Source organism: Rhinolophus sinicus, linkage group LG06 (assembly GCF_036562045.2).
Source record: "Rhinolophus sinicus isolate RSC01 linkage group LG06, ASM3656204v1, whole genome shotgun sequence".
Classification (NCBI taxonomy): domain Eukaryota; kingdom Metazoa; phylum Chordata; class Mammalia; order Chiroptera; family Rhinolophidae; genus Rhinolophus; species Rhinolophus sinicus.
Genome location: NC_133756.1, coordinates 92,060,882 through 92,074,224, shown reverse-complemented (window position 1 = coordinate 92,074,224; position 13,343 = coordinate 92,060,882). Strand labels below are relative to the sequence as shown.

Genomic DNA, 13,343 nt, shown 5'->3' with positions numbered 1-13,343 from the left:
ATGATTTTCCACCTATCAAATATGCAAAATTCAATATTTTTATAACAAATTCAGATGGGGAGTTATTCTCATACATTGCCAGTGGGACTGTAAATTGATACAAACTCTTTGATGGGTAATATGAAAATATCAAACAAATTTACAAATACACATTCCCTTTGAGCCAGAAATCCCTCACTTTGGAGTTGCTCCTAAATATATTACTGATATATATGCAAATTGATAGCTGTACATACATATTTTTATAACAGGTAAGGATTGGTGTATTAGTTATCTATTGCTGCAAAACGTAGTGGCTTAAAACAACATCCATGCATTATCTCAGTTTCTGTGTGTCAGGAATCTGGAAACAGTTTGGCTGGGTCCTCTGCCCCACTGTCTCTCACAAGGCTGCCATCGAGATGTCAACCTAGGGTCTGCAGTCTCATCTGAAGCCTCAGATGGGGAAGAATCTGCTTCTCAGCTGACTCAGTGGTTATTGGCAGCATCACTTCCTCAAGAGTTGATGGACTAAGGGCCTCAGTTCCTCACTGACTGTTAGACAAAGTCTGCCCTCTCTTCCTTGCCACGTGGCCTGTCCCACATGGCAGCTGGCATCATCAAAGCATGCCAGCCAAGAAGAAAATAGAGTCTGCTAGCAAGACTGAAGCCAGTCTTTTATTACCTAATCATGGCAGTGACATCCCATCATGTGCCACCACAGCAAGTCATGAGGGCCTGCCCACATATAAAGGGAGGGGGATACAAGGGCATGAATGCCGGAAGGCAGGGATCATTAGGAGCCATTTGCTACCACAATCGGAAACAGCAAGATGTTGAGAACTAGGGGTGTAGATGACAGATATTGAATAGGAAATACACTTACAGGATTCAAAATTTTTTAAATAATGTAAAGGTTTTCAGTGAAAAGCTACTCAGTGGTGAAGCCACTAAACATGTTTTTGTATTTTAAATATTTTCAACCATGTCATTATATTCCTTATTAAAGTTTTTAAACTAAAAATGTATTTACTTTTTTGGTAGCCTCATCATTCTGCAGGCGCTTTCCTGCTTTTATGCTCAGTCAGCAAATCCAATTTGTTTCTTTAGAATTTGTAATTATATAATTATTTGCATATTAACTTTTTATTGTTTGTCCATCTCACAATACTTTAAGCTTTAAGAAGACAATAACTAGGTCTGTGTCATCCATTAGTGTATTACCTGAGACCAGCACAGTGCCTGGCACACAGCAAGCATTCCATAATTATCTGTTGCATATTAAACAAAGCAATGAATGATGCAAGCATTAAGTGATAATAATGTATCCTCTTTAAAATCCAATGACATGAAATAGTTCTTTTCCCATTACTATAACTCTATCATACCAGCTTATTATTTTTTACACATTCATGAGATTCTTGAGGGATAATTAAACTTGATATAAGAAGTACGATAGATATCAAATTTATTAATATTTCCTTCTCAAGCTTTAGCTGTAATATCTGTATTACGTTCTTTCAACAAGTAATTATTGGTTCCCTACTATGTATCAACAGAGTTCTTATTCTTACCAAGCTTGCATTCTAAAATAAAGAAGAAAACTCATATACATAAATGAATATAATAAGGTACAAAGGAATAAACAAGAGCATCCCAGAAAAAAATTCTTTGGAGATCAGAATAAAAAAAGAAACTATTCCCACCTGAGGGAATTGGAAAAAGCTTTACGGAGAAGATAATATTTAAAGTAGGTCTTAAATAATGGGTAAGATTTGAGCATGTAAAAATAACAGGACATGGGAGTGGGGCACCTTGGGAGTGGGAAGAGCTAGAATCAGTAAACAATAGAGAAAATGTGAGGCATGCATGGGAAGGAGCAAATAATTTGGTATGAATGAAACTCTGAGTGTAAGGTGGGGAGCAAGAGATCTGAGAGGGAAGACCTTGCAGAGGACAGTTAAAAAGAGTCACATCTGTTATTCACAAGAGTTTGAATTTCATTGCTAAAAGTCACTGACAGAGTTCTGGTAAGGAGACCAACCTTCAGACTTTATAAAACTCATTTTGTTTCAACCTGGGCTGGGGCTGCGGCAGCAGCAGGAGCAGCAGTGGTGGTGGTGGCCACAGGGGCAGGAGCCACAAATACAGATGGATCAGCCAAGAAGGCCTTGACCTTTTCAGCAAGTGGAAAGGTGTGATCAGTCTCCACAGACAAAGCCAGGACCCGCTGGTATCCATTGATGATGAAAAGGGGTACTGATGCATCAGTTGGGCAACCAGTCTGCGGACACACGCTGGCAACATTGCAGACACCCTCCAGGAATTGGGAATGCAGTTTCCTCTATGATGTAAGGCACTTCCAGGTAGTAGGTGCCGCCATTGTCAAACACCAGCTGGATGATCAGCCCGGAGAAGGGAGAGATGTTCAGCATGCCAGTCAGTGTGGCTTCGTGGCTCCCACTGTGTCTCCAGTCTTAATCAGCTGCACATCACTCAGGATTTCAAGGGTGCCCTGGATATTTTAGTGGTGAGGCCTAAAGCCTGGAAGAAGGAGGTCTTCTCAGGTCCCAGATCAGTGTTCTGGGCTGGCACAGGGACTTCACAAGGAGTAGTGGCACCAGCATGGGTGGCAGCTGGTACCTTATTGGCCAGCAGCATGTCCCTGATCTCAGTGAGGTCCTCCTTGGTGAACACAAAGTCCACATTCCCCAGATATGTGGCAACAGTTTCTCCAGAGCTGGGCTGTTTTCCAGATGCCCTCAGATGGCCTTGCTTGTCGTGGTGTTCTTGCCCATCAGCACCACCTTGCCCATCAGCCTTCCCGGGGAGGGAGTGCAGATCTGCTGCATCTGCTTAGAGCTGACCTTGTCTGCTCCCACAGTGAAAAATTTTGAATAATCATCCAGAAGTTGGATGATTTTAAGGAAGTAGTTGGACATCCAGGTCACCCTGTCTTTCCTGGGCATCACAGTGATGTACCAGAGATTTCCACACAAGGTGTAAAGATGATGTCACTCTCATGAGGATGCCTGGTGAGAACTAAATATTTTGAACTGCTCAAATAATACAGTATTTAGCTATAGTAATCAAAGAAAAAGTGAAATTAGTTGGAAATGTATTTTGGTAGTTAATCCAGCTGCAAACCAGGTACCAAGGGATGTGTTAACTTGCTCAAGGAATTAAACCACATATAACACAGCAGCTGCAACTGCAGTCACCATCTGGTTAAGTTTGCGATGATCCACTGTCATTATCCAAGATCCACCTGACTTTTACACCAGCCCCAAAGGTGAGTTTTACAGGTATATGATGGTAGGAATCACCACCCTTTCATGCTTCAAGTCCTTGATGGTAGCACTAATCTCTGTCCCTCCAGGAATGTTGTATTGCTTTTGGTTTCCTATTTTCCACAGGAAGGTAGTTCTAGTGGCTTCCACTGGGCCTTTCCTACAATAGCACTCACTCCACAGGAACCAATGCAGGGATTCTGGGAGTTGCTGAGTACGTCTATTCCAATTATTCATCCTGGAACTGGAAAATAACCACAAGATGGGTTTGGGGACCCATTGGGCCCACTGTGAGATACACCTGAGCCAAAACTCCAGTGGTCACCTGATCTCCATAAGCCCCTGCTCTGACGGGTAGACCAAAGTGATATCTTGGCTTTCCTGGAATTAGTGTCAGTTCAAAGCCAGTGTACATTAATCCCCAAAAGGTCTAATTATTTCCTTTTTCCCAATGCACAGTCACCTGGTTAAAGTCTGTGTGTCCGTTTCAGGAAGGCTGGGAGAAAGAGTCACAGGCTTTAGCGGTGTCCCAGAGTCCTTCCTCAAGAGGACACGGCCTCCCCTTCATTCAAGGGGTTCTGCAGCTATAAACCGGCTCATGCCTGGGAACTGATTGAGGGGCTGTGACTGTTTTGGTGATTCAAGTTATACTTCAACTATAACTTTTCTGCTTGTACTGATCAAATAAAAATTTTATAGATTCTCATTCTAATTGTCTTATAGGGACACCATACTCAACTAGCTGACATCATTGGACCCTGGGAGTCAGACTCTTCCGATAGCTGCTTTGGCTCTGCTGTCCTTTGTGGTACCCACACCCATCCTGCTTTTGATGGTGAAGTGCAGCCACTTGCCCCGGCCACCCGGATCTAATTGTCCTTTCTGCATTTGGGATCCCAGTTTGTTGGCAGCAGTTCCCCCTGTGATTTCAGAGAAGAGTAGCCACAGAGCTCTTCCAGGATCCTAGAGTCTCCTCATAAATTTGAGATCTCCTTGGAGGTACTCTGCTGCCAACCCTACTCCCAATGTCATCATTGCTATAAGTGGCACTGAAGTCTCCCTCTGGCAGTTGCCCCCGTTGTTCTGCCTGTCACTGAAGGCATTGCTATTAATCCCATGGGTAGAATGGGCCTGGCCAGAACATGCTGCCACACCATTTCTGCCCTATCAGATGCCTGGTGCCAATGCTGCAAATCTGTATGAGGTAGGTTCATTTGTACCCTTTGCAAAGGGAATCCAGACCAATAGTAAAATCCTTGTTTGCAGCCCAGAATGGATATTGCCATTCTGGTTAGTATGGGGCAAATTTCCTTTGGAAAACCTTCTCCCCATTCTCAGCCCCATAGTTTGTGTAGTACTGAAGCTACCCGAAGCTATAGAGGACGGCCCTGATTATCTTTAAGCCAGATGAGGTATCCCTTTCCTCTGGACAGTGTTAGGTGCAGAGTATTGCACAAAACCCAGGCCAGAGCCAATGAGCACTCCATTCTCCTGGCCATAGTGATAGTACAATAGATCACAAATAATCACCAGTCCCATGACTATACAATCTGGTAACCACTGACAACCTGTGAAATGAGGTCTTTAAATTGGCTTAATGTTTCCACTGGTCTACCTGAAAGTATGGGGGTTTCATTACTACTGGTTCAATTGCTGTATTTAACAATTGGCTTCTTTTGTTTACCATCCAAGAGAAAAAAAGAGACGTTTTCTGTAAGAAAATCCCTGGTATCCTATGTAATACCTATCTTACTTTTCCTATCCCTCCCCCAAGGTTAATCACAAATTAAGGAATATACCACATACTCTTTGTAGTTTTCAGTTAGCCTTTTCTCCACAAAGGATCCAAATTTGTATCCAAGAGGCTGGATCAAGGACTGACATAACAGTCATCCAGCTATACTACCCTCTACACACACACACACACACACACACACACACACGACACACGTTTGGAAGCTTTGCATGCTGCACAAATCCTGGGGCACTTTTACATCCTAGAATATCAGTGCCCCTGGTGCTTCAACTTTGGGGCTTCCTTTAAATTTCATGAGCATAAGCAAGGGAAGGTCACTGCCTAGAGTCTATAGCTTGTGAGTTTTAACATTTTTGGAAAGCTGTCAAAAATATGAATCTTCTCCAAAGGAAGATGTACACATGCACCTGCCCACAAAGTTTTGTACACAATTGTGGGTCATTCACAAATCCTCTGAAACTTATTCATGGACCACGGGTTAAGAACTCCTTTCTTAACTCTACATAGCTTAACTTTTTTTTTTTTTTTTTTAAGATTTTATTGGGGAAGGGGAACAGGACTTTATTGGGGAACAGTGTGTACTTCCAGGCCTTTGTACCAAGTCAAGTTGTTGTCCTTTCAGTCTTAGTTGTGGAGGGCGCAGCTCAGCTCCAGGTCCAGTTGCCATTTGCTAGTTGCAGGGGGCACAGCCCACCATCCCTTGCGGGAGTCGAACAGGCAACCTTGTGGTTGAGAGGATGCATTCCAACCAACTGAGCCATCCAGGAGCTCAGCGGCAGTTCAGGCAGCCGCTCAGCTCAAGGTGCTGTGTTCAATGTTAGTTGCAGGGGGCGCTGCCCACCATCCTTGCAGGACTCGAGGAGTTGAACCGGCAGCCTTGTGGTTGAGAGCCCACTGGCCCACGTGGGAATCGAACCGGCAGCCTTCGGAGTTAGGAGCATGGAGCTCTAACTGCCTGAGCCACCCGGCCGGCCCCCTACATAGCTTAACTCTTCATGTTGATTTTTAAAAGCAGCTTTTAAAAGCTTTTATTTCCTTAAATGCCCTATTTTCCTTGCTGGCAACTACAAAAGTCAGAGTGGACATTCTTTAAAATTGCATTAGATGCTTATTCACCATTTCTTATTAATCAAATAACAAACTCCAATTGCTTTTGCAAGAGTGAAGGCAATGAGGCTGTACTCTAACACAGTTCTTCCTTTTTTTTTCACACTTTCAGTTTTTTTGGCACCTTGCCACAACAGAAGGCAAGGCAACATAAAGCTCTTAACTTCCTCTTCTCATCACCAGTTATTCCCCCCTTGTATCTGCAAAGGGCATTTGAAGGTTATGCTCATGCATGCCTGGCTCTTCCTGGGGAACATTTTTCTTTAGTGATTTACTAAAAATAAAGTGCTATCAATCATCCGTCTTTCCATTGCTTAAAATGATTTGGAATCCCTGAATGAGTGTGTTTGTCTCAGTCTAATAATCCCTAAAGGAATGTATGACACAATCCTGCACCGTTTATTTCTATTTTCACACACTGACTGCACATCTAGCTCCTCAGCCATGCATGGATTATCTGAGCTTAAAGTACCTGCTGGTTTTTTCTGCAAATGTAATAAGCAGGAAGATTTGCTAACGGCATAGTGGACTCACCTAGAAGCAAGGAGAGGAAGAAAAGGACAAACTAAAATTGCATTTGAACTAAAAGGTGGCAGCTCCACAGTGTAGATCCTCAGAAGTTCAGAGAATTTCCACACTCAGGAGTGTGGGCATATCCTTGACTTCTATTCGCCTACACCCACACCCAACACATAAGAAATCCTGAAGTCCTACCTTCAAATCACATATCCAAAAACCTACTGCTTCTCACCATCTCAACTACTGTCACGCTGTTGCGAGCCAATCCTCTCTCATCAGGACTCCGGCAGGTTATCCTCTTGTCTAATCTTCACACAGCAGCCAGAGTGTCCCTTTAAAACAGAACTGGGGTTATGTCACCTGTTCACTCAAAACCATTCAAATCGCTCACGGTCTGAGAGTAAAAACCAAGACTAGACTTTGGGATGTACTGCGGGCTCTCTCACTTCCCAAATAACTCTCTGACCTTGTCTCCATCTACTCTCACTGTGCTCCAGCCACACCGGCCTCCTTGAGGTCAGTCCTTCATCTCAGGCCTTACACCTCAGGTCTTTACGTTGGCCTTTTCTTCTGTCTGGAATGTTCTTTCCCAGTTAAGTACACAGTTAACCTCTCCACCTTCTTCAAATCTCCCCTCAAATGTCATTCTCATGGAGAACCAACCATCATATCCACTCCTTTAAAAACTGGAACCCATCTGCCATCCCACCTCAACTTCCTGCTCTGCCTCTTCTCTATGGAGAAAAAAATGTATCATTTTAAAATATAATATATGGTTTACTTATTTATCATGTTTATAGCTTATTGTCCATTCTACCACATTCCATTATACCACTCCCTCCAGTTAGACTGTAAGCTCCACGAGGGTAGGATCTTTTTGTGTTCACTGATGTATCCATTATTTAAAATAGTGCCTGGCACATAGTAGGCAATCAATAGATGTATGTTGAATGAATTAATTACTTCATTAATCCCTATGTTTAACTGACCTGACACTCCCCCCTCTCCTATCCCACTTCCCCTCCCCCCAAACACAGAAATTAGAAAAGGTAAAGACCAGATTGCTCTCAGGGATGTGATTAGGGCAGGAGATGGTGAAGAAACAAGCTGGTATTCCTTGGCCATCTATTATGCAGTAAGTGCTATGCTTCATATTTTACATGCTATCTCATACAATCCACCCAACAACTTGCACAGTAGGTATTATCCTCTCTTACAGGTCACACAGCTAGTAAGTAGTGAAGTTCAGTTTGAAATCCATGTTTGACTTAAAAACACTTGATTCTTTCTAGAACCACCAGACTAATTTGCTTCCGGTCAGAAATACACCAGGTAAGAGTTTTAGCAAGGCAGATGCTAAGAAATAAAGCAGGCATGTAGTTGCCACCATACTCTGCTAACACAACTAATTTTCAAAGATTTGGCTATAATTCCTAAAGCATATCAAATATGATTCAGGCCATCATAGCTTCATTACTTCTTATACTTTTGTCTTAGCCAGTGCTTATTTGACCAGATTATCTTCCATGCTATAAATAAGGTTTTGAGGTCACCTGTAGGGAGCAAATATTTCTAACCTAATAATCCCTACCCTCAGCCCCCAGATATTTTCATTCAAAAGATGATCAAACAGTAGAGGGAGGAGTGAAGAATTAGGAGGCAACCTACATCATGGTCCCTCAACACCCTTTATTAAAAGTTAGATTCTTTCTCTAATTAAATAAAGAATGATAATTCTTCAAAATTATTATGACTGGCAAAAGTTAATTGGAAGTCATATCTTATATTCTCTCTCCCTTTTGGGAATTCTTTTATGGCAAAATAAGGACTTCTACTAAAGAAGATTCTAGGAGGCCAAAAAGATTTTACCTTGAAGTTTCCTGTTCAGCTTCAATGGAAGACAAACTACACAGATGTAGCCGGGCATCAAGAAGTTGTTGGGAATGGGTACCGTGGAGAGAATACATTCTCTGCTCGCTCCTGAGTTGAAAACATTCAGTAAGTTGACTTAACCCCCTGGCAAGAACAATGGACTTACTGCTTAGTAAATTCTTGACTGACAGCCAAGGTTGCTATTTCAAAGCAAAAAAGTAACAAAGGGAATGATGCAAAGAAAGAATTTCTCTTAGTTTTCTTTTTTTAATGTTAAGGAATAGAGAAATATTCAAAGTAGCAAAAAGAATAAATAATACATTTTAAGAATTTTTACCTTTATAGTCAGTCAACGTGGCTTACTTGCTTTACCTGGAACCTCAAATTATCAAACACAATATTCAAACGTTCTTTAGGAACTGGCTAAGATCATCATTCTTTAATATATAAGCAGCCTTATTTTTCTCAATTGATTTATTATAGAAAAATTACATAATTAAATTGGGTTGTCATTTGAAATTTTAATGACAAAATTTTAATGGCATAAAATTTGTCATACTGCAAACTTTAATGAAAAATTTTTTTGTTAATTGAATACTTTATTCAAACAAGTTTTAGTCTTGAAAAGTAGGTACATGACTAATTATGTTTTATTGATTGTATTTGGCAATTAAAAAATCATAGAAATCTCTCCCTGGTTAATTCAATCTGGCTAGAAGTTTATCAATTTTACTAGTCTTCTCCAAGAACATGTTTTTGTTTTCATTGATTTTTCTCTATGGTATTTCTGTTTTCTATTTCATTGATTTCTGCTCTGAGCTTTATTGTTTCCTTTCTCCTGACTACTTTGCGTTTCATTTGCTCTTCTTTTTCTAGTTTCTTAAGGAGAAAGTTGAGGTCCTTGGATTTGACACCTTTTTTTTTTCTCCTAAAAGTATTTAGTGCTATAAATTTCTCAAATACTGCTTCAGTAGTGTGTTGGGAGTCCCCAAGTTCACACCCAATTTCAATGCTTCACTAGGCGCAGTCACAGGACTCAGCGTACAGTCGTACTCAGTGCTATGATTTATTATAGCAAAAGGATAGCACCATCAGCAAAGGGGTACATGAGGTGAAGTCCAGAAGAAACCAGGCACAATCTTCCAAAAGTTCTTTCTTAGTGGAGACAGAGGATATGCCTAATCCCCCCAGCAAGAAGTTATAATAAAAAGTGTGAAACGTTGCCAACAAGGAAAGCTGGTTAGCGGCAGCACCCTCTGACTGGCTGGCATGTATCCAAATTCCAGACTTCAGAAGGAAAGCAGGGGCACAGTGAGCTACTCTTATCAGTTAGGGTGGTGGAAGCTTCTCCTCCCGCCCCCTGCCCCAATCCAAGTTCTGAGATTCCAGCCAAAGGCTAACTTTGCAAGTGAGTCTTTCTAAGGATAGCAATGTTAGGCCTGCTGTGTTAATTTCTTTTTGCACAAATTCTGATATGGTGTGCTTTCATTTCCATAAAGTTCAAAATACTTTCTATTTTCCCTTTTGCATTCTCCCTGATTCTATGGGCTATTTATATTCAAAATTATGAAGGATTTTCCCAGAGACCTTTTTGTTAGTAATTTCTGTTTTATATTCATTGTAGCTAGAGAACATATTTTGTATTACTTCAGTTGTTTTTAAATGTATTGAGTCTTGTTTTATGACCCAGAAAGATGGTTTTTCTTAGTAAATGTTCTTGATAAGAATGTGTATTCTGCTGTTGTTAGCTAGAATGTTCTATAAATGTCAATAAGGTTAAGTTGATCAACTGTATTGTTCAAGTCTACCATTATCCTTACTGATTTTCTCTATTTCTATAATTATTGAAATCACCAACTATAATTGTGGATTTTTCTTTTTTTCCTGTAGTTATATCAGTTTTTCCTTCATGTAGTTTGAAGTTGTTAAGTGCATAAAAGAACAAAGTTGGAGGCCTGATATTACCTGATTCCAAGACTTACTATTAAGCTACAAAACAGTGCGGTATTAACATAAAAAGATATGCATATCAAAAAAAAAACATGCAAAAATATATCCACATATATATGGTCAACTGATTTTCCACAAAGGTGTTAAGCAATCCATTTGGGAAAGAGTAATCTTTTCAAAATGATGCTAGAACTAACATAATCACACACTTAAAAAAGTGAGCCAACTCTCAATACCTCTTATATAAAAAATCATTTAAAACGAATCATAGACCTAAACACCAGGGGTGCCAAAAAAAATGTATACACATTTTAGGAGATGTTATCTATGTATTACTTTTTGAAGTTGAATTGAATTATGGTAGCAATGTGTAATTTGATGCTTTCTCAAAAGATGGCGTTAATCGAATGATAGCGTCACCACGCGGCAGGCAGGACAGTCAAAGAAAATGGCAGAAGCACAGTTGTCATTCGAGAAGCGCATGACCATTTTGAAGTGGTATTTGAAATTCAAGAACGTTGTGGAAGTACAACAATAATGGAGGTGTGAGTATGCAACAGAACCTCCAACACACCTAACAAATGCATGCATTTGTGATAAGTTTGAGACGCAGAGTACAGTGTGAAGAATTTGAAATGGCACATGCAGGTATACAAGTGGACACTTTGGTCAACGATGTTCAAGCAGTAGTTTTCCATAATCAGAAGTGTTTCGATGCTGATGGTAACCACTTTGAGCACCTCTTATAATTGCAAAAATAAAATGTGACTTGTATTCATATTTTGTTATTGGTATATATTGAGTATTACAAATTTAATACAGTTTTTGTTTCTTTTTGGCACCCTGTTTAAGGGCTAAAATTATAAAACTACTACTGTGTTTCCCCGAAAATAAGACCTAACCGGACCATCAGATCTAATGTGTCTTTTGGAGCAAAAATTAACATAAGACCGGGTCTTACATTACATTATATTATATTATATTTTATTATACTATATTATATTATATTATATTATATTATATTATATTATACCCGGTATATACAAGACCGGGTATAATATAATATAATATAATATAATAAATATAATACTGGATCTTATATATAAATAATATATATTTAATATATAATATATAAAAAGTATAATATATACATACTTTTTAATTAAAGTTTATTGGGGTGACAATTGTTAGTAAAGTTACATAAATTTCAGGTATACAATTCTGTATTACATCCTCTATAAATCACATTGTGTGTTTACCACCCAGAGTTAATTCTCCTTCCATCACCATATATTTGATCCCCTTTACCCTCATCTACCACACCCCTCCCCCCTTACCCTCTGGAAGCCACTAAACTATTGTCTGTGTCTATGAGTTTTTGTTTCTCATTTGCTTGTCTTGTTCTTTTGTTGTTTTTGGTTTATATAACACATATCAGTAAAATAATATGGTTGTCTACTTTTTCTGTCTGACTTATTTCACTTAGCATTATAATCTCAAGATCCATCCATGTTGTCACAAATGGTCCTATTTCATCTTTTTTTTTACCGCCGAACTGTATTCCAACTGGATCTTATATTAATTTTTGCTCCAAAAGATGCATTAGAGCTGATGGTCTGGCTAGGACTTATTTTAAGGGAAACACAGTAGATAACAATATAAGAGAAAATCTTAGGGATTTGGGCTAGGCAAAATTTTCTTGAATGGGAAACAAAAAGCACAATCTTTTAAAATTTAAAAAAAATTGATAAACTCATAAAAATGTAAAATGTTGGGTCTTGGGGCAGTTGGATGGCTCAGTTGGTTAGAGCATGAGCTCTGAATAAGGTTCCCGGTTCAATTCCCACACAGGCCAGTGAGCTGCGCCCTCCACAACTAGATGGAAGACAATGATCTGCTACTGAGCTTCTGGAGGGGCAGCCAGATGGCTCAGTTGGTTAGAGCATGAGCTCTCAACAACAAGGTTGCTGGTTCAATTCCCGCATGGGATGGTGGGCTGCGCCCCCTTATCTAAAAGATTGAAAACAGTGACTGGACTTGGAGCTGAGCTGCACCCTCCACAACTAGATTGAAGGACAATGACTTGGAGCTGATGGGCCCTGGAGAAACACTGTTCCCCAATATTCCCCAATAAAATTAAAAAATAATAATGAATAAAATAAAATAAAATAAAATATTGGGTCTTTAAAAGACAGTACTAAGAAAATCAAAAGCAAATCACAGACTGTGAGAAAATACTTGCAAAACATATATATGATAAAGCACTTTTATCCAGAATGTATATAAATGCCGTGTTTCCCCAAAAATAAGACCTAGACAGACCATCAGCTCTAATGCGTCTTTCGGAGCAAGAATTAATATAAGACCGGGTCTTACATTATATTATATTGTATTATATTATATTATACCTGGTATTATATTATACTATACTATACTATACTATACTATACTATACTATACTATATTATATTATGACCCAGTCTTATATTAAAATAAGGCCAGGTCTTATATTAATTTTTGCTCCAAAAGACATGTTAGAGCTGATGGTCCGGCTAGGTCTTATTTTCAGGGAAACACAGTAGTATAACTCATCAAAAAGAAGACAACTCAATTTTTAAAACTTGACGAACGGTTTGAACCGACGTGTCAACAATGAATATAAACAAATAGCAAATAGGCATATGTAAAAATGTCCAAGACCATAGGTGTTTAGGGAAATGCAAATTAAAAATACAGAAAGATACCATTACACACACACTAGAATGGCTAATATTAAAAAGACTGATAATACCAAGTGTTGGCAAGGCTGTGGAGTAACGGCAACTCTCAAACATTGCTGATAGGAAAGCAAACTGGTATCACCATTTTTG

The 13,343-nt window shown here is 39.5% G+C and overlaps 1 pseudogene; it reads right to left on the bottom strand.

The window, feature by feature from the left end:
• Positions 1 to 593: 593 nt before the first annotated feature.
• On the bottom strand, positions 594 to 11,381 carry LOC109436845 (large ribosomal subunit protein uL10; annotated as a pseudogene).
• Positions 11,382 to 13,343: the final 1,962 nt, after the last annotated feature.